This window comes from Apodemus sylvaticus, chromosome 6, assembly GCF_947179515.1.
Source record: "Apodemus sylvaticus chromosome 6, mApoSyl1.1, whole genome shotgun sequence".
NCBI lineage: Eukaryota > Metazoa > Chordata > Mammalia > Rodentia > Muridae > Apodemus > Apodemus sylvaticus.
The window spans coordinates 37,827,106-37,848,864 of NC_067477.1; the positions used below are offsets into that span (position 1 = coordinate 37,827,106).

Below are 21,759 nucleotides of genomic sequence, written 5' to 3' on the forward strand. Positions count from 1 at the left end.
TCATAGATTTGCTTAATTAAAAAACAATTTATTTATTTTATTTATGTGTTTATGAGTGCTAGTGTATATATATGTTGTCTTAGGGTTTATATTGCTGTGATAAAATACCATGACCAAAAGCAACTGAGAAAGAAAAGGTTTATTTCAGCTTATAGTTCTACAACACAACCCATCACTGAGGAGAAGTCAAGGCAGGTACTGAAGCAGGGAACCCAGAGGCAGGAACTAAACCAGAAACTATAAAGAAGTACTGCTTACTGGCCTGATCCTCATGGCTTGCCTATTTTCTTATACTACCCAGGAGGTAGCACTGCTCCTAGTAGGCTGGGCCCTTTCACATAGATTAACAACAACAACAACAACAACAATAATAATAATAAAACACAGATTTGGCCACAGGCCAATCTGGTGGGGATACTTTCTCAATTGTGGTTCCCTCTTTTTAAATGACTTTAGCTTGTGTCAAGCTGACAAATAGCTAACCCATGGGTGTTCTTCATGGGTGCACTGCCCACAGAGGCCAGAAGAGGGCATCAGAGTCCCTAGAACTGGAGTCACAGGAGGGTGTGGTGCCGGAAACAAACCCAGGTCCTCTGCAAGAGCAGCAAGTGCTTCACCTCAGAGTCATCTCTCCAGCTCCCCAATTTATCCAACTTAAAACAGAGTACTTGTTACTCACATATATATGTTCCATTTGACCAAATTGACCAGAAAATAAATTAATCGATGAAAAAGATTTTAAAGTTAATTGAACTTGAAAAGATATAAGATATACAGTAGCTACCTAGCAAGCTTTAATTTTTAAAACTTTTCTTTATAAAATTATGTAGCATAGAAAAAATTATGTCACAGTAGAAAGGCATAACACTTTCCATCTTCAGTATTTATGAATTTCATTTAAAGTTGAATTATAATCAGATAAGAGGTTATTTTGCCTGTGCTTAAAAATAATAGCCACTTAAACCTGTTTTTCCTCATAATATCCTATTCTGATGTTTCTAAATAACCTTATTTATAATACTCATAAATTATGAGTTTGAAATAATTAGAACACAAAAATATTCTTAGCTTACAAAACAATTAAAGCCCGTGTAACAGCCTGCATCACTCAACTCCATAGCTCAGTCTGTCCCAGCTAGTAAGACATGCTGCGTAGCGAGAGAGAAAAGCACACTCTGATGAGAGCACAGATCATCACTGAGGATTTTTAAAAAATAATTTAGGATCTTAAATGCTGCTTGTAGGTAAAAATATGGCAAACCAGAATAAAAGGGAAATGTTAATCAGATTTTATACAAGTGCTTACTATAGATTTTAATTAAATTTAAACTTCCATTTTATTAATTTTAGTTACATTCAAATGAGTATACAAGTGAAAGTCAAGGGAAACACTTTTATAGATGCTAGACCACTGCCCTCAAATACTGCCTAACAAGCTCTTACTTAAGTTCTTACTTCATGTTTATTATGTGTGTATGTCTGCAGCTGGTAAGACACCAAAAGGCACGAACACTCTTCCCTAGAAAGTGCCTCTCTACTCCTTTGGGCAGTGACACTTACTCCGGAGTTGGTGATCTGTGTAAACACGGAATCTAGGGAGAGCTTAGTGACTGTGAGAATAGTCTTTCCCCCAACAACTTGAGGGGCGGAGTGGAGAGATCAGGAAATGATCTTATTCTAGTACACTGTGTGTACTTGACTCCAGTTACAGTCATTTTGAAAGAAAGACAGTTAACTGAGAAAATGCCTCTACCAGGTTAACCTGTGGGCAAGCCTGTGGCACATTTTCTTGATTGATGAGGAGGGTTCAGCTTACTATGGGTGGTACTGCCCCTGGGCATGTGGTCCTGGGTTCTGTAAGAACAAGCTTTGGGAAGCAAACCAGGAAGCCTTTGTGTCATCCCATTGTGTAGCCAAACCACAAATTTGTTAGCTTATTCATTTACCTTCTGAAAGACTTGAGATGTTTCTAACTTATAATTATTATAAATAAAGTTTTGAAACACATTGTGTATTTTCATGCATCTTGACCAAAAAATTAGGAGTTTTATGTATGTGACATTTGCTAGCTTCATAAAACAAACTAACAAACTTTTCCCAAATGACTATGACATTTTATATTCCTGTCAGTAATGTATGAGATTTCAATGTTCCACACCTTCCAACATCTGCATGGTCTACCTTTGGTTTTAGCCACTCTACTGGCTATACACTGGTATCCTATTATGATGTTAATCTGCAAATTCAACTTCTTTGAAGACTAGTGATGTTAAAAATTATTTCTCCATACTCACTAGCCACTTATTTATTTCCCTTGTAAAGCATCAGGTCAAACATCTTACCCATTTAACAACTGTGCTGTGCTTCCTCTCATCTAGTCCTAGAAGTTCAGGCCATATGGCAGGCCTTCTGGGCTCTACCACCACCTCCAGGCCCCAGATGCCTGACTTAACTAGGTTTCTATTGCAGTGATGTGGAGGTTTGAATAGTTGGTTGAATAGGCCCATAGACTCGGGTGTTTGAATGCTTGGCCCATGGGGAGTGACACTATTAGATGTTGGAGGAAGTGTGTCACTGCAGGGGTGGGCTTTGGATCTCCTATGTTCAAACTCCACCCAGTGTGGTACAGAGTTCCCTTCTGAGGATAAAGATCAAGGAGCCTCTCAGTTCCTTCTTTAGCACCATGTCTGCCTGCAAGCTGCTATGCTTCCCACCATGATGCTAATAGACCAAATCTCTAGACCTGTAAGCCAGCCTCAAATTAAATGTTTTCCTTTATAAGAGTTGACTTGGTCATGGTATCATGACCAAGGCACTAACGAAGACAAGTGACAAAACACCATGACCAAAAGCAACTTAGGGGAGAAAGAGCTTATTCCAAATTACAGCTCTTAGGGCACACTCCATCACCAAGGGAAGGCTGGGCAGGAACTCAAGGCAGAGCCAACATAGAGCACATGGAGGAATGGTGCTTTCTGGTTTGTTCAGCCTACTTTATTTGTTTCTTCCTTTTTAGAGTTTTCATTTATTTTATCTTTTTATGTGCATGGGTGTTTTGAATACGTATGCCTGTGTACCTCATGTGTACCTGGTACCCACCAAAGCCAGCAGAGGATCTCCGGGACTGGAGTTATAAATGGTTGTGAGCTACCATGTGGGTATCAAACCCAGGTCCTCTGAAAGAATAAGTGTTCTTAACCACTGACTATCGCTCCAGCTCCTTCAGCTTACTATCCTATAACATCCAGGACCACCTGCCTAGGGACGATTTCATAATGATGTGGGCCCTCCACATCCACCACCAATTCCTTCCTTCCGATGACCCTAGCCTTTGTCAAGTTGACACAAAATTAGCCAGGGAAGTGCCTGTAATTATACTCCTGTCCTAAGAGGAGCTCAGGGAGGGCCACATTTGCTCATTTCTGTGCCCAACACTAAGAATAGGTCTGGCATCTGTCGAGAATCTATGCTGCTTGTGTTGGAGAGTCTCTAGTATGAGGGAAAGAAATGTGCTAATCTGTGGGTCTTGGGATGGGTGTCTTAAGCTTTATTTTTAGAGGAGTTGAAAAACAAATCTATAAACACACACATAGATCTGTACATTAGGTCCCACAGAAACTAAGAAAAAAGCTGTTATGAGTCTACTGTGATTCCTTACAAAGAATAGTTTCTTTCATGTTGTTAAATTATCAAAAAAATAAACTCCTTGTATGAAAGTGACTGTTTGCCTATGTTACTGTATGGAAGTGATATTTCACCTATGCCACTCGGCTGGGACAAAGCTTCCTCACACACCTCCTGCCACTCGTGTGCCCTGAGACTGAAAGCCAGGCAAGGTGTAGCTCAGAGTCTACAGTAGGTAGACTCGGTCTCTAGAGAAATTATATTATTGGTCACGTCCAACAAGTGGCAGAACACCCATCTGAGTCACCTGATTCCAACTCGGGGGTTCTTTTTTCTTTGAAACATTCCTCATTAAGTATAAACCCCGTACTCCCTCACTTAGATAATTTAGAAAGCATTGACAACAAACACAATAATCATTATCATGGGGTCCATGGCACCTATGTGGCACTTCTGTGTCCTTTGTTTTAGGACAAGAAGGGCAGTGACCAGGGTCTTTGAAAAGGAAGAGGAAGCCTGGGTGTGGTGGATATGCAGACACAGGCAGGAGAACTTTAAGCTCCAATGCAGGGCACAGCAAGACTCCTTCCTTAAAAGACAAAAAAGAAAGAGCATGCATGCATACATGCATACACACATACATACACACATACATACATACATACATACATACATACATACATACGTACACACATACATAGGAGGAAAAGGGAAAAGACAGGGCATGCGGCAGAGTGCTTCACCCTGAGCTAAAGGCTCATAGATGTGTTTTACTTTCAGAACCTGTAGCTGGAGTGGAAGCACCAGCAGCCATGCTAGGCTCCCGTGCTCTTTTCTGTTGAGGGGCCTGTGTAGGAGGCAGCTTCTTTCCTCTTCACATGCAGTCTGCTCATTTCCACCACGAGGCCTCCTCCACTGCTTTAGCTGGCACTGGACTTTGAGGTCTTTGTGGGACTAGAGCTTCCAAGATGTTCTTGTGCACACACCACTGTGCCTTACTGTGGCCCCTGCCAGAGCGGCTGGCCACTGCTGGCTGGCCCTGGGACTCCTCAGGCTGGCAGAAAACATGGGGAAGGGTGCAGGCAGAGGCCTACTCCACATGAGGGTGGTGCTAGCTCTGGGTACAAGTATGCCCCGTGGGGGGACAGGCCCCGTGGGGGGACAGGTCCCCTGGGAAGGCCTCTTATCTCCAGAGCACTGAATTGCTCAATTTGGCTCTATCAATTTCATTTTAACTATTATTCTCTTGTGCTTCATTTTGGATAGTTTTTTATGGTTTTCATTGCAATTTATTCCATTGCTGCAAGTTGGACAAACTAATTAACTTTTAAAGTAGCTAAAAGCTCCTTTTTGATTTTATACATACCATTATAAGTTTAATAACAGTTAAAAGTCAGGAGCTAATTTTCTTTCCTACAGTTTGCAGTGGGAAGAGTGCATTTTCAGAGAAGGAAAGAGCACAAAGAATAGTCACACTAACAGGTCCAAATCCGAGGAGAGGGGGAGGAGCAAGGGAGGCTAGGGCATGCGTCATTTATTTTTACGATCAAGCATCAAATTGAGGAGGAAAATATAATTTTCAATCTCTTTTATTTTTAATAAGAGATAAAATGGAACACTTAAACTCCAAGCCAACTTTAAAAAGTAAGATTATAGAACTCACCTCACCAAGTGTACTTTTATAGTGTTTTGCTTTAAGGTTATTTGGTAAAGAGTGTAACAAGTTCTAGGAGGCAATCAAGTAAACTGGTATACTTAGTTCTGGGATTCTTTTTTTTTTTGGTTTTTCGAGACAGGGCTTCTCTGTGTAGCCCAGGCTGTCCTCGAACTCTGAAATCCGCCTGCCTCTGCCTCCCAAGTGCTGGGATTACAGGCGTGTGCCACCACCGCCTGGCTAGTTCTGTGATTCTTTAAGAAGAAATGCCCATCAGTGAAAGGGTTAAAAAGCTTTAGAAGATGCAAGTACTAACAGTGTGAAAAGAAGCAGTCCTAATGGAACTTAAATGGAAAGCATCTAATTGTTCATTGTGAATTGGCAGTATGACTTCTCTTTTCCCAAGCAGGCAGCAAGACGCTTTCTAGTTTCTTGAAAGTCCTATTTGAAAAGTGTGTTGGGATTTCAAGGTATTATTCAATTATCGAGGCCAACTACAAAAATGCACAGCTGATAAAAAAGACTTCATTAGGTGCTGTGGTGGCAACAGGGGTCAGCTGAGCCAGGGGTTTGAGGCTGGCCTGGGAGGCATAGCAAATGTTCCTCTCTTAAAAACCAAAACTAGGCTGGAGAGATGGCTCAGTGATTAAGAGCACTGGGTGCTCTTCTAGAAGAGTTAGGTTCAATTCCTAGCAACAACTTTGTGGCTCACGACCATATATAACTCCAGTTCTGGGTATCTGACACCCTCAACTGGCCTCTACACATGATCATGGTATACACACGCACACATACATGCAAACAAAATACCCATATATACAGAAAATGAAAACCAAAACTACCACCTGCCGTCAAAGCAACAAAACAACCAAACCAAAAGAACAAAAAACAAAACAAAGAAACACCACCAAAAACTTTCAAAGACTTAGCAGCAATTACACAGTTCCATTCAAATCATTACAGCCCTTGTATTCAGAAAATGTTACTATTGTCTAAGCTATTTAGACTCCAGACTAAATATGTTTCCTTTTACTCTAAATGATGTTTTAAAAACTCACTGACTTTTGTTTTGATCAGAACACTTTGCTAAATCAAGCCAAGAGCTAGTAACATCGTTGCCCCCATTAACAAGTAACTGCTGTGCCACAGAGGATGGCAAGATTAGATAGAAACAGAAACATTGTAGGAGCAATGCACCAAAGACCCATGAAAGCAAACAACGTGGGACTCTTAGATGTTTTTGCTTGTTTGTTTGTTTGTTTGTTAGGTTGGTTGGCTGGTTGGTTTTTTGAGACAGGGTTTCTCAGGGTAGCTCCTCTGGCTGTCCTGGAACTGGCTCTGTAGACCAGGCTGGCCTCAAACTAAGAAATATACCCGTCTCTGCCTCCCGAGTGCTGGGATTAAAGGCGTGCATCACCCTGCCTGGCACCATTAAAGAACTTTGAAGGCAGAAGTGGTGGTGAGTATGGTAGGTTCCAGTACTTGAGAGGCTGAGGCAAATGGGTTGCTACAAGTTTGAGACTAGCCTAGATTACAGAGCAAGTGGCAGGCCAGCTAGAGTCACAAAGCAAAATGTATCCAAAGAGAAAACAAATTAACTTAGTAGATAGTAGATAGGTATACAGACAGGCAAAGCAAGACCTTCTAAATGTCCAGAAACTAAATGAGATTCAGAAAGTCTTCAGTCCCTCTTCAGAGTGAGTTCCAGGACAGCCAGGGCTCCACAGAGAAATTCTGTCTCAAAAACCAAAAAAGTTCTCTAATGGTGTAGTAGATAGATACATAAGAAAACACCTAACTGCTCTTTAATTTCTCAGTATACCTAATCTGTCCCAGAAGACAGAGCAAGGATCAAAGCTCAGTTAGTCAAGGGAGGGGAAAATGGGATGTAAGGAGTTTAATCAAAAGCAAAGGAATACAGGTGGGGTCTTAGCCACAGCTAAGTCAATCGGCAAACTCTGACTGCTTTAAGAGCAATGAAACAGCTGGGCGGTGGTAGTGCACACCTGTAATTCCAGCACTCTGGGAGGCAGAGGCAGGGGGATTTCTGAGTTCGAGGCCAGCCTGTTCTACAGAGTGAGTTCCAGGACAGCCAGGGCTACACAGAGAAACCCTGTCTTGAAAAAAACAAAAACAAAAACAAACAAAAAAAATCTAAAAAAAAAAAAAAAAAGAGCAATGAAACAACTCTTCATCATTCTAATGCTAGGATGCTACTCAAATCCAAAAAGGTTTCTAGAAATTGTCCAAGTCTTTTTGGATTAGAGACACCAAGTACTTCTTTAGATGAGACATACAATAAAGAGAAATGGGATGTAATGCTATATCCAACACGGATGATCCTTTGAAGACAAGTGACAGCTCAACCCCCTCCCCAGGAACATTTGTCACCTATGCCTTTATCCTTCAGAGATTTGAGTGAATGACATATGCTATAGATTGATAATTAGTTTTTTCTTTCTTTCTTAAAAACAAAACAAAGCAAAAAAGCATAGGAGGCCAGTGTTGGCCCCTTCCCCAGGAGAGACACGAGGCTGAGTGGTTTGGGAAATACATGCCTTGATCAGACTTGCACTGTGACTGCTGAATACATGCAGCATTCCAGCAACACCTGCTCCCACGACCAGCCACCGGGGGCTGAGAAAGGATCCATCCATTTCACTTTCCCCTGAGAGACCACCCAGACCAATGCTTAATTCAATGTCATGCGAAAAAAATGCAACCCATCAACATCCATCAGCTACCAGAGGTCAAATTATTTAAAATACTATATTAATGGGAATTACACAATTTTTTTCCAAATGAATTACAACTCCACTACATGTGGGAACAGTATACTTATATTAAGGCAGGAACAGTTGGAAGGAATACAATTTCTTACTCAAATCTATTACCAACACCTTGCCAATGACTTACATTTTGAGCTTCATTTCCACATCAGTGGATGGAAATTGTTGTTTCTCATCCAGAAAGTGTGAATTATTTATTTTGGATTATAGTGATATTTGGTCACAGATTTTATAACACAGAAATCAAAACCCATAAACAACCACATTTTAATTCAAAGTAATTAGCTTTTTTTAATGAACAAATAGAGGTGGCCTTCCTTTACTTTTGGCTCACTCACACGCTCTTTACTTATTTTAGTTTCCATTTATTTTGCTATTAAATGGTACTTAGCCTGTATGTCTACGTGTTATACTACCTACATATATCTATGTGTTATACTATCTAGCCTCTGTCTTCCCTATTGCCAATTCCACCTACTTATTAGTCTGTTTTTGAAACAGGGTCTTACTCTGTAGCCTTGGCTGACCTGAAATTTGCTATGTTGTCCAGGCTGAGTTTCTGTCTGAGATCTGCCTGCCTCTGTCTCCTCGGTGCTGGGAGCACCACACCTGCCAATTCCACCCAGTTTTAACCCAAACTTATATGTGTATATATTTCAAATGTCAAATAATTTGAAATGATTTTAAAAGAAAAGCTACAGTTCTCATTAACTACTGCCTAGTGGCAACTGCTTTCACCCTGTTTAGGACATTGTTTCATATTTCATTATTTCACCTCAAAGCTTCTTAATAGCTAAATATGCTATATTATTTCTTGATTTTCTTCTTTCAATATTGACTTGCCCCAATAAAGACAGTGGTGATTTCACTGTTTTCCACACATTCCCAACTTCTAATTCCAAGACTATATATGCAAGCACTATACCTTCTCAGAGTTCTACAGTCTTGTGTCACTTAGTGGCTAGTGACATATTCAAAGAATTGCTGCACTCCAGTGATTTTTGGTTTTGTGTAAACACTAGAGTATAGTCATACATATACTACAGCCTACTATATACTAGGGCTAAGTGGACCATCTTATTGCTCTAGGGCCATGGTGAATGAAATAATACAATGAAGCATAGCACAGTATAATTGGAGACAAAGTAAACATAGGACATATGAAGGCACTGCGGGCATACATGGCATACCTTATAAGATACATCACACATATGAGTATACTCTTAAATGATCAGCAATTTAGTTTAGTAGAATACAAGCTTGTACTGCAGTTATTAAGTACTATGTTCCATACTTAATCACACCTGCTATATATATTTAATGTTAATCACTGCTGTTATTATTACGGTTGTTGTGGTGTGTGTGTGTGGTTGCATGTGTGCCATGCTACCGGTATGGAGATCAGAGGTCAACTCTGGGGAGTCAGTTCCCTCCTTCTATCTATCTTATCTGGTCCCAGAGATTGAACTCAGGCTGTCAGACCTGCAGTATAAACTCTTACTTCGGAACTAGCAAGCTGGCTGCTCATCTGCTGTATTTCCATTACTGGTCATGCACACAAGCCCAGGGACAACATATTTTGATAGCTTTTAGGTAACTAGGCAATAGGAATTTTCAGTTCTTTTATAACCTTATCCAATCAATTGATTACACTGTCCATTGTTGCCCTAAAGTCTGTTATATGGTAGAATATATAATTATATATAATGTATATATATAATATAATAATTATTACATAAATGCTATCACATAGTAAAATAAGCTACTTTTTCTTTTCCTCCCTGGTATATGTGTATGTTTCTCTGGGACATTACTTGTTTTTCTGTTGTGTTTCATTTTCCTAATTCAACCACAGAATCTGTCTAAATCTTTGAAAGATATCAAGATGTAGCATGGAATTTGACCCCACCTTCCTAATAACAAACCCTACTTTCTCCAAGGTGTTCTTTGGTCATTGTTGTTCCTTTGTTCTTTAGTTTTCATGTTAAGAATTTTCTCAAATATTGGTAATCCAAAACAAATGGATTGGTAATCCAAAATAAATGGACAAACAGATGCTCCCTGCCAGCTCCTCAGGACAGGATCTGGGTTGTTGACTCTGATTACTGGGCTTCGCTGGAGAACTTCTAACATCAGTCATTATTGTCCTTAGGCTGCTCAGATTCCCTGAAAAAGTCTGGAAGGGGAAGACTTTCTATGCAATGTACATAGTTTATAAGATTTCAGTATGGACCTCCATCTTTGTGTATGTACTAATGCATGTGTATGCATGTCTGCATATGGGGAGGCTAGAGGTTGATGTCAGGTTGTCTTCTCCAGTGACTCCCAAGTTTTAAGAATTTAATTTTATTAGTGTTACCACCACCATCTGGTATATGTGATGTGTATAGACAAAGGCACGTCTTGGCCAAAGGACAACTTTGTGGAGGTACTTCTTTCTTCCCACCTTTATGAGAGTTCTGAAGACCAAACCTGGTTAATCAATCAAGTTCCCATATCAGTGCTTTTTAAACATAAACAAATGACTCTTTGGCCGCATATATGTAAGTGTACTATACGCGTGAGCTGACATATCACAGTGGCTCAATTATTTTAAGTTTTGAGGCAGGGTTACTTACTGAACCTGAACTTAGCAATTTGGCTAGAGCAATTGGCCAGCAGACTGGAGGCATGGCATCCCCCGTTCTCCTTTCCCCAGTGCTGGAATCACAGGGGTAGGTTGCCATACTTGGCTTTTTGTGTTTTTGATTTTTAACTGTGGGTATGGGGATTGAACTGTCCCCAGCCTGCAAGGACAGGGTGTAACAAATTCAAAAACAAACAACAACAGAACACAGACCAAAGACTGAGGGTAACTAGAAAACATCAAAACAAAAACGTTAATAAAGATAAGTCTCCCAAGTCCTTAGTCACATTGAGTTGTCTTTTTGGGGGGTGGGGTGGGGTGGGGAGGTGGCGGTGGAGGGCAGCAGACTGTTTGTTTATAACCATTTACGTGCTCTTCAATTGTTATACACTATGCTTGTGCTACCAATCACACTGCAGAGCACTTGACACCAATTACAGCTGGTCCCCAAGTCCTAATGCAAAACAAAACAACGCAAACCACCCAAGCCCAAACAAAAAACCAATCAAATATCAATTCTGAGTCTCACTATCTTAAGTGTAAGGCTACTCCAATGCATCTAAGCTGAAGAACAAGACTATAAACTACATCAGAAACCTTTAATATTTTGTTATGATAAAATTACAAGATTAGTTACAAGAACCCAGTGGATGAAATAACCCAATTCTATGGAAGTATTTAACACTGTCTCAACCTGGCATCTTCCTTGCAAAATTAATTAAAACTATACAGGATATATGAGTCTCATGAATTGAAGACTGGCCCAAATACTGCAAGGAGTGATTACACACTGCCTTAAATCACATTAAGCAAAGTGTCTGGTAGAATGTCCACAGAGTATTAGAGTGTTATAATCTCGTATTTCCATTAGTGCTCTGGGAAGTAAAGAGTATGTTAATTAATGCTGAGTACACACATGAAGTAGAAGCTACCTGTGAAAACCAGCATTACCTACAGCATAAAGGATTTTTAAAGTGGAAAAAGATATGCAGAAACTTTTCAAAAGCTGAATTGTTTCCTTTTGTTGCAAATGATTAATACAAAATGAACTTTTACCACATCCCACGTATATAGGACTCCATATGTAAAGCTGGTGGAGAGGAACAGCAGTCATCCCAGGAGACCTAATAATGCTTACTTTATAAGTATAAATTATAGAAACGTACAAAACTCATAGAAAGATGAATGTTTGGGTCTATAAATAATCCTATGCAGGACTGGAGATGGCTCAGTGGTTATGAGTGCTTACTGCTCTTACAGAGGAGGCAGAAGGTTCAGTTCCCAGTACCAATGATACTCACCGCAGCACTCGGGAGGCAGAGGTAGGTGCATCTCTGAGTTCAAGCCCAGCCTGGTTTATAGAGTGAGTTCCAGAACAGCCAGGGTTATACAGAGAAACCCTGTCTCGAAAAACATAAAAACAAAACCAACCCCCATAAATCAATAATTCTATGTCCAGCTATTTCACTGAGCAACTTTCTTTAATGCCAGCATTTCCCTTTTAAAAAGTATATTTATTTTATGTTCATGGGTGTTTTGTTTACATGTCTGTCTGTGCACCACATGCCTGCCTGGTGCCCAGGGAATCCAGAAGAGGGCATCAGGTCCCTGAGACTGCAGTTACAGACAGTTGTAAGCTTGCATGTAAGTACTAGGAATCATACCCTGGTCCTGTGGAAGAGCAGTCAGCTCTCCAGCCAGCATTTCCTATTTCATGTTTTGTTTTTAGAGACAAAATTTTGCTAAGTAGCCCAGGTTGGTGTCTTAATTTATGGTCTTCCAATCTATGACTCCTGAGTGCTAGGATTTCAGAACTCTGCCACCACACACCCTGCCCAGCTGGCGTTTCTTTCCTTTTTCTTATCTAAGTCAGCGTCTTTTGTCTCTCCATCTGGCTTCAGTCTTGAGAGACAGTGAAGGGTGACTTTGAACGTATCTGATCCTTTTGTCTGGGGAGCAGAACCCAGGTGTTTGTGTATGCTAGACAAGCACTATACCACTCAACTATGTCACCAGCCCCAAACTGTGGTTGTATTCAAATACGACCAGTTTTTATAAGAGTGCTTGTGGGATGCTTAGGGGAGCCTGAGGTCCTTCCAACCCCAAAGGTAAGCCCTTTTACTGGTCCATCTAAGTCAACCATGGCCATCTCATTTCTTTGATAGGGAAAGATCTGGGCATAGGAATGTGACTGACATTGTTCAATGGCATATGAGGGGAATTTGCCTTAAAGCTTCTGATGTTTTCTCACTGATAAAAAGAATTCAGAGGGAAGAGAAATCTTTCTTGTTAGTGTACTACTGTCAGCATATGATGTAAAACCTGTATGGTCCATCTTGAAAATATGAGAGGAGCCGATCTAAGAAGGAACTGAGCGCCCTGAGGGTGAGACTAACATGAGGAGTCTCCATTGCTGAGCTGCTGACAAAAATTATGAAAAGTACTTGTTAGGTGAAACATTTCAGCCTCCTGTCCATAGGAGACCGGGTTCTATAGTGCGCAGATATAAGCACCTCCAGCTAAGAGACTATATTCGTTAGCTATGGCTACCACAACAAACGGAGTCAGTGGATTAAATAGGAGATTTATATTTTTCTAAATATTTTCATTCTAGTTTGTTCTATTGTCATATATTTGTGGATGTGGGACAGTGGTGTGAGACAGTCTATAGCTTAGTTGGGCAAGGCCACTCCGGAGACTCAAGTCCATAATCCTGTGGCCATTAGTCACATGTGGCCACGCCCCAGACCCTAGTGTTCTGGCTGAACTCCACCTCTGCAGTCACCTGGCTACAGCCAGGCTTTCCCCGGCCGGCGGTGCGTTACCTGGCACCAGCTTACTATAAACGGAGGCTTCTGGCCCTCCTCGCTCTCTCTCATCCCGCTCTCTTGCCCTTTTCTCTCTCTGTACCCCCCCCCCCAACCTTTTCACCCTCCCACGTGGTCATGACCATCCCTCATCTCTCTATCTTCTCTTTCTCTCTTTTCTTTTCCTTTTCTCTCTCTATTCTTTTAATAACTAAAACATGGAAACTATAAACTGTCTCTTTTATTATACCCAGCCCGTAAGAGCACGGAGCAGGCCTCAGCGTTTCCAGCCGCCAGGGAAAGGATCCAAGCCGCCTCTCAGCCAAGACGTGTCTCACAGCTTCTTTGAACAGGGAGGGTCCATGCCAGAACAGTACCGCCTTTTGGGCAAAATCTCCGCTAGCCGGCGGGAAGCCTCCTGCGTGTTCCCCAGGTACGTGGCCGCCAGCACTTTTCATCCCGCATGCACGGGCGTGGTCCTGCCTGTGTTCCCTATCCCCCTCGTGGACTCTGCTGCGTGCCAGAGTTCTCTCATATGCGGGAACCTGCCGCCGTTGCCTGCTCCCGCCTTCTTTCCTTTTCTCCCCACTTACATTAATTTTGTTTTATCTTATATTTTACTTTATCATTATCTCTTAGAAGCCTGTTCGTTTTCTAATGAGACAGAAAAGAGGTGGATCTGGATAGGAGGGGAGGTAGGGAGGAACCGAGAGAAGCTGAGGGAGGTGAAACTGTAATCAGGGTATATTATGTGAGAACCAAGGCTGTTTTCAGTACAAGGAAAAAAAGAAGCAGTGTTATAGTAGATAATTTTTTTTGGTTGTGAATATGCAAAACCAAGAAACATCTCATTGAATGAGAGCTATGTTAAAATCCTCAGAAAGCTCAAGAAAAAGATAATTAGCAAAGTCCTGGCAGAACACGCTGGGCCAGCGTTCTGGAGTCAAGGGGACTTCTGTGATGTGAGTCTAGCTTTATCTACATGGTGAGTTTCAGGCTAGCTAGGGCCACATAATGAGACTCTTAAAAACAAACACCTAAAGCCGGGCGGTGGTGGCGCATGCCTGCAATCCCAGCACCTGGGAGGCAGAGGCATGCGGATATCTGAGTTCGAGGCCAGCCTGTTCTACAGATTGAGTTCCAGGACAGCCGGGGCTATATGGAGAAACCCAGTCTCGAAAAAACAAAAAAACAAAACCACCCCCCCCAAACACCCAAACAAACATTCCCCCCCCCCCCCCCCGCAATGAAACAACCAAACAGCATGTGGCTAATGAAGCTCTTGATTACCAGAAATAAGAAGATGTACACTTCCTCTTCTGTGGCCAAAACCCCTCAAGCTTAAAAACTACAATAAATGGCAAAATGTATTTGAAATTCTTTGAAAGTTAAGTAGACGCTTCTTCGCTTTCACAATGGCCTAAGGGACTTACAATTCATCTTGTAGAATCCAAAGAGAAAAAGAAAATTAATAGGCAGTAATATGAAATGACTTGATTTCAAAAGAAATACTGGGGACTGAAAAAGTTAGACATTTTCCACCACTTCTTATTATACTCAATTAATATCTGGTAATAATACTGGCAAACTAAACCCTTAGTTCAAAATGCCAATATTGGGCTTTAGATTTATTTGTTTGTTTATTTATTATTTAATATGAGGGCTATGTGCCAGAGTGTATGTATGCACCATGGACGCTGGCCGCGGGCCTCTGGCGCTCTTTTGCTCCGCTCTTAACCCCCGCCGGGCTCCAGGTGCTTAGGGATTACCTGGCGGACAAGAGCTACATTGAGGTGTGTGCCATCACAAGCAGATGTGGCAATATTTGAAGCAGTCTCTGGTCGACCACCTGCTGGCCTGTGTCGTGCCCTGCGTTGGTATAATCACATCAAGTCTTGTGAAAAAGAAAAGGCTACCAGTGTGAAAGACACCACAGGAAGTGGAGCTGCAGATACTAAAGATGAGAAAATGATAATGTTGATCTCTTTGGATCTGAGGAGGAGAAGGAAAGTGAGGAAGCAAAGGCTACGAGAAGACCGCCTCGCACAGTATGAATCAAAGAAAGCTAAAAAGCCTGCAGTTGTTGCCAAGTCTTCCATCTTCCTAGATGTGAAGCCTTAGGATGATGAGACAGACGTGACAAAACTAGAGGAGTGTGTGCAAAGCATTCAAGCAGACTGCTTGGTGCGGGGCTCCTCTCCTCTAAATTGGTTCCACTGGGATACGGAATTAAAAAACTTCAAATACAGAGTACAGTTGACGACGATAAGGTTGGAACAGATATGCTGGAAGTGCAGATTAGTGCTTTTGAGGACTACGTACAGTCCATGGATGTGGCTGCTTTTAACAAAATTTAAATCATCCTCAAGTCAGTGCAGTTAAATAAAAAGCTTGAAAGACCAAAACAAAACAAAACAAAACAAAACAAAAACCACAAAACTTAGGGCTGGAGACATGGAGAGAGAGGAAAGGTGCTTGCCACAGAGCCTTACAATCCAAGTTCTGTCCCTGGGACCCACAAATGGAGGGAGGGATCAACTCCCAAATGGTTTTTTTCTGACTAGCACACACATACTAAATAAAATATAATAACTTTTCTTTCTTTTTTTTTTCTTTTTGGTTTTGAAGAGCCTTAGCTATCCTGGAACTCACTCTGTAGACCAGGCTAGCTTCCAACTCAGAAATCTGCCTCCCTGTGCCTCCCAAGTGCTGGGATTAAAGGCATGTGGCACCACTAACCCACAATAACTTTTTTTTTAAAGGAAAAATATTTAAGGGTTGGAAAGATGGCACTGGGGTTCAATCACTGCTCTTGTAGCAGACCCAGGTTCTGTTCCCAGCATCCATGTGATGGCTTACAACTGTCTGAATCTCAGTTCCAAGAGGTCTGACACCCTCTTCTGATGTCCATGGACTTCTGCAAGCACATGGTGCATACATATACTCAGGCACACAGCCCTCATATTAAATAATAAATAAACAAAATAATAATAATAATAATAAATAAACAAATAAATAAATCTAAGCCCAATTACACACACAAAAATGTATAGCTTGGTTTTTGTTATTGCTAACAAAGGAATGAGTATGATTTGTAACCAAATGATGCCAATTCTTTCCCTGTTAATATGACTTTATCTGGCTTAAACTAGCAGGACAAAGCAAATCAATAACCTTATCTAGAGGAAATAAAGCCAAGTAAAATTGCACCCCAAACATCAATGTTTGTCAGTCTTTAGCTCTTTCTTGCTCAGCTGTACAGGCTCCAATCATCCCTGAAATACAAGTGATTGGGCTCTTCTGGGCCCACCAGTTAGGGGAGGGAACATTTATCTACCGTCAATTCATGGGACAGTAATCTCCTTCCTACTCCTCTGATTAGGAACAAGCAGGATGCTAGAGAAAGGCCTCGACAGCTTTAAAAATAAATAAATAAACCCAGCCCCTTCTGCTCCCAGAATACAGAAAAGATTGGCATTAACACCGAGAAAGTGATGCTGCCAAACAAAGGCCACCAAAGGAAGAGCAGGTTGGCCTGGCATTGCTTCTAGCAGGACAGCATACTTGTTAAAAATGTATATTTTAATTTTCTGTATTGCAAAAGGTCCCAATTTTCCCAGGGATCCAGCTAAGCTGCCATTTTCTACAACGACAGAGTCTAATCTTTATTTAATGGATTTAGCATCTATCTTTACTAGAGTGGTCTCTGAGGAAAAGGGGAGGGGAGAATGGGAGGGGGCAGGGAAGAGCCGATCCGGCCCCTCCCCATTTCATCCATCTAGCACTCATGTTTGTGTTCAAAATTCAATTACCTCCTTATTGATACTTCACAGAGATATTTAAGCTGCAAACATGAAGCCCTGATTTCCCAAGGGGCCATGCCCCTCTCTATTTCACTGCTCTGCTTCCCCCAGGGTGAATTCCTGAGGCGTCCATATTAATAGGTAATCAGTCACAATTCATTTATTAAACAGCTAGCAAGGTTTATCAGCCTGCCCTGATTAGCCCGAAGAAACCGCTGAATTCCTAATTTATTTATGGAAATGTAAGTGTCTTTTTGAATTCCATTCAGGACTTGTGGAGGTGTTTTGGTTTAGCACACAGACATCTAACAGGCAGCACAAGCAGTAAGCAGGCTTTCCAGGAAAGAGACATTGCTTGACACTAGATGGCAAAGAGCCAGGGGCATACACTGCAGAGATTCTTCTGGCCCCAGATTTGGGTCCCCATAATCCTAGGATTAGTGCTTATCTGATTGCTTTCTGTTTACATAAAAGAGTTGGAAATGCTGTCACTAGGCAACCACACTATCCAGTTTAACAAAAAAAAAAAAAAAAAAAAATCAATCTCTGGGATGCTGCTTTTTGATTGGCAGAAAAGTGGCCCTTAATGGAGTAGAATTGAGGACCTCAGTGATTTAAAAGACAATAATTCTTAGCAGAGTTTAAACTAGGCTGGAATATAAACCAAAACCACTAACACGATACTTTTCAAGCATTCATCTTAGAATAGTAACTAAACCAGATCCTGTTCTAATCTTACACTGCTCTAGACTAACTGACAAAATAGTTTTGCATATAATTTCCACAATTCTAATCAATTACCAATTCGCCCAGAATTGCCCATTGCTGATTAAAAGGCCAATACAGATTAAATAAAGCTCTCAGGAGTAACATCAAACTGTGTCCAAAATGTCCCCCAATAGGTGGGAAGAAAGTGTTGCAGGGAGAAGATTCTATTACCAAAACTCCTGCTTCCAGCAGAATTATAACTGATCTTTATAAAAAACGATACAAATATTAAAACAACCAAAGGACTATTGTCAGTATTTCAATGCAAACAAAGAACACAGCTGACAATTATTTTTACTTATCCACCACCAATATTTTCAAATTCTCATCTGCCTTCCTCCACATGACAAATGTGTATAGAGCAAGACAAACTGAGCTGAGGGGTGACCCACAGTATCCCTCACCAGCACCTCTACAAAAAACCCATCAAGTTCGGAACTAGGGAATATCATCCTTGGTGAGGTAACCCAAACTCAAAAGGATATGCATGGTACGTACTCCTTTTAAGTGGATATTAGCCATAAAGTACAGGACACTCACACTAAATTAACAGACCCAAAGAAGCTAAATAACAAGAAGGGCCCCAAGGGATGATACTCGAATCTCACTTAGAAGGGGAAAGAAAACAGTTATCAGAGGTGGATGGAGAAAAGGAACTGGGTGGGAGAGGGGAAGAGGGGAGATGAGGTATGAGGAGAGCCAGGGAGAAGGCCAGGGGAGGGAAAGAAAATCTGTGGGGGGAGGGGCAGCAATCTATAGTACAAGTCAGAGATCTGGGATGGGAAGCTTCAGGAAGTCTATGGTATCTTGGAAAAGTGACATTAAGAATAAACTAAGGCTGGGCGGTGGTGGCGCACGCCTGTAATCCCAGCACTCTGGGAGGCATAGGCAAGTGGATTTCTGAGTTCAAGGACAGCCTGGTCTACAGAGTGAGTTCCAGGACAGCCAGGTCTATACAGAGAAACCCTGTCTAAAATGGCTGGAGAGATGGCTCAGTGGTTAAGAGCACTGACTGCTCTTCCAGAGGTCCTGAGTTCAATTCCCAGCAACCACATGGTGGCTCACAATCATCTAAAATGGGATCTGATGCTCTCTTTTAGAGGAGACTATGCAAGTAACATTTTATTTGTATTAAAATAAACTTCAAAGGCTGAAGAGAGGCCTTTGTGGGCACCTGGAATGCAAGTGACACACCTATACACGTGCAGGCAAAGTACCTACACACAGAAAAAATTTAAATGAACATCAAAACTGATCGACTTTATTTTTTCTCTTAATTTCTGTTCAATAGCACTGTAATCTCCTTATCAGTAAATTTCACCCACATCTTGGCCCATGGCAGGCAGTAGTGATCTCAATCTTGGGACACAAAGACATTCCTAAATATTAACATTCCCTGAAATAATAACATAGCAAAAAACTTCATAAGGCTCTTCTATGATTTTATGTAGAAACCTATGTATTCTATATGTTCCTGAACTCTAAATAAATCTTGTTGGTTCATTCAAGATAATAATATAGCAAATGAAAAAATTCTTGTCTACCTGTCCCTCTTATGAGATCCTTCATTCCTATTGAAAAGTTGCTATGACTCACCCCCATGTGCCCACCTAACTAAAAACTTCAAAGGAAATACTGCCATCTATTGAATGGCATTATCAGCCTTTCTGTAATCCAGTGGCACCTCATTTAATGATGCACTGAGAGCAAAATTTTAATATTCAGGATGTTTGTGCTAAAAAGAAAACCAACAACAAAAAGAGGCAGACATGTTGACACACACCTTTAATCCCAGCACTTGGAAGCAGAGACAGGCAGGTCTCTTGAGTTTTAGGCCAGCCAAGCTACACAGTAAGACCATATCTCAAAAGACAAAACAAACAAATAAAAATAAAACCTAAACTTTAAGGCACAAAATCATATGCATATTAATAGCTATCAGTGAGAAGAAGAACTCCTGGAAACATCTCTTCCTATCTGGCTAGAAAACCTCCATTGTTCAATATCCTTCTTCCTGAACTTCAAAAACAAACCCAGCTATAGAGCTACATTTTTAGCTTAAGGAGAAATTGGTTATTGGACTCCAGTCAATTTGCTTCAATGTGTATTTCTTGTCTTTAAAAACTTTTTAGAGGTAAAACATATATATAGAAAACTATGTAAGTACATATAAGAAACCTTACAAAATCACATACTCATAAAACAACAAAACATAGAGTGACTATAATCACCCAGATGTCACCTCTTGCCTTATGGGTCTTCCCAGCCATCATTGTAATCCCAAGGCAAACCTTATTTTTAATTGACAGTGTTTCTGAACTTTATATGAGTGAGTTGTATAACCTGTGCTCTTCTGTATTTTTGTTGAGTATAGCTAACAGTTTGTGTGTTTTTATATAACTATATTCTATTATATTCTTTTAAAATGTTTCTTATTTATTTAATATGTGTGTGAGAGTAATGTATGTACACCGTGTGTATTCAGGAGCCCAAAAAGGTCAGAAGACGACTCTGGATCCTGGCAACTGAGTTATAGGTGGTTGTGAGCTGTCACCTGGGTGTTAGAAAACAAGTCTGGGTCTCCTACAAGTACTTAGTCATCCTGATCCTCAATTGTGGTCTTGCACACAAATGACTACATTATTCGGGCTACTGTCAACGCGCTTAAGATTATCTCTAGTCATCCCCCTAACAATGCAGGACTCTTGATACACAAATTTATGCTTTTTTGTTTTTAGGACATACATCTAGCACTAGAATCACTGTGCCATAGGGCGCTTGCCTAAACAGCATAGCAGATTTTGCCTGCCAGTTTTCCAATGGTTGCCCCTCTTCTGTAGACTCTCACTTGCTAATCTATCAGCTTCTATGTTTTATTATCATGCATCATGAGGGTCTTATCAGATGCACACATCCAACTTTAACTTCAACCCCTCAGAACTGTGAGCTAAAGAACCCTTTATAAATTATGAAGCTTCAGGTGTTCTATGACAGAAACCGAGTGATCATTTACTAATTCAGGGACAATATTTCAAACTACAAATTGTCTGATGTTAACGGACTCTGAGGCATTATGAAGTAGGATGAAAGTGCTTAGAAAAAGAGAGGTCAGAAGGCTGGCTGGGATCACCATGTTTTCTGCAGACTCTGGGGCTCCCGCCTGGATCTGAAATCCAGGGGTTACTAGAAAGAAGTCCCGTTTGATGCAGGAAAAGCCTGCTTGTGTCAATATACCTGAAGCTTCAGCCAGTGCTCTGAACCCTAAGCAGGGCGTCTGGCTCCTCAAGAGATAATGCTTCTTCTTTATTGGTTTGTCATTCTGGGGTGGAATTAAGAACTTTGCACATGCTAGACCAACTCAGCTATATTTCTTTGTTTTATTCAGTGTCTCTTACCTTGTAGGCCAGGCTGGCCTTAAACTCCTGTCACTAGTCTCCTACCAAAAGCTCTCACATGCTGGGATTACAGGCAAAAGCTACTATGCCATCCTACCTTTGGCTTTTTGAAACAGAGTCATATTATATAGTATATAGCTTAGGTTGGCTACAAAAGCATTATATAGCCTGGGCTGGCCTCAACCCAACCATCTTCCTGTTTCTACCTCAGTGTGATTTATGTATGTATGAAATATCACATCTAGGTTAGGTTTTTCCATACCCAGTAAGTTATTTTAGTTAGAATTCAAAGA

The 21,759-nt window shown here is 41.0% G+C and overlaps 1 protein-coding gene and 1 pseudogene across 3 annotated transcripts in view; one reads left to right on the forward strand and one right to left on the reverse strand.

Annotated features, from left to right (window-relative positions):
- Positions 1-21,759, reverse strand: part of Lin52 (lin-52 DREAM MuvB core complex component) — a 78,874-nt gene that overhangs the window by 14,044 nt on the left and 43,071 nt on the right. The window lies entirely within an intron of this gene.
- LOC127687725 (elongation factor 1-beta-like) lies at positions 15,180-16,026 on the forward strand (annotated as a pseudogene).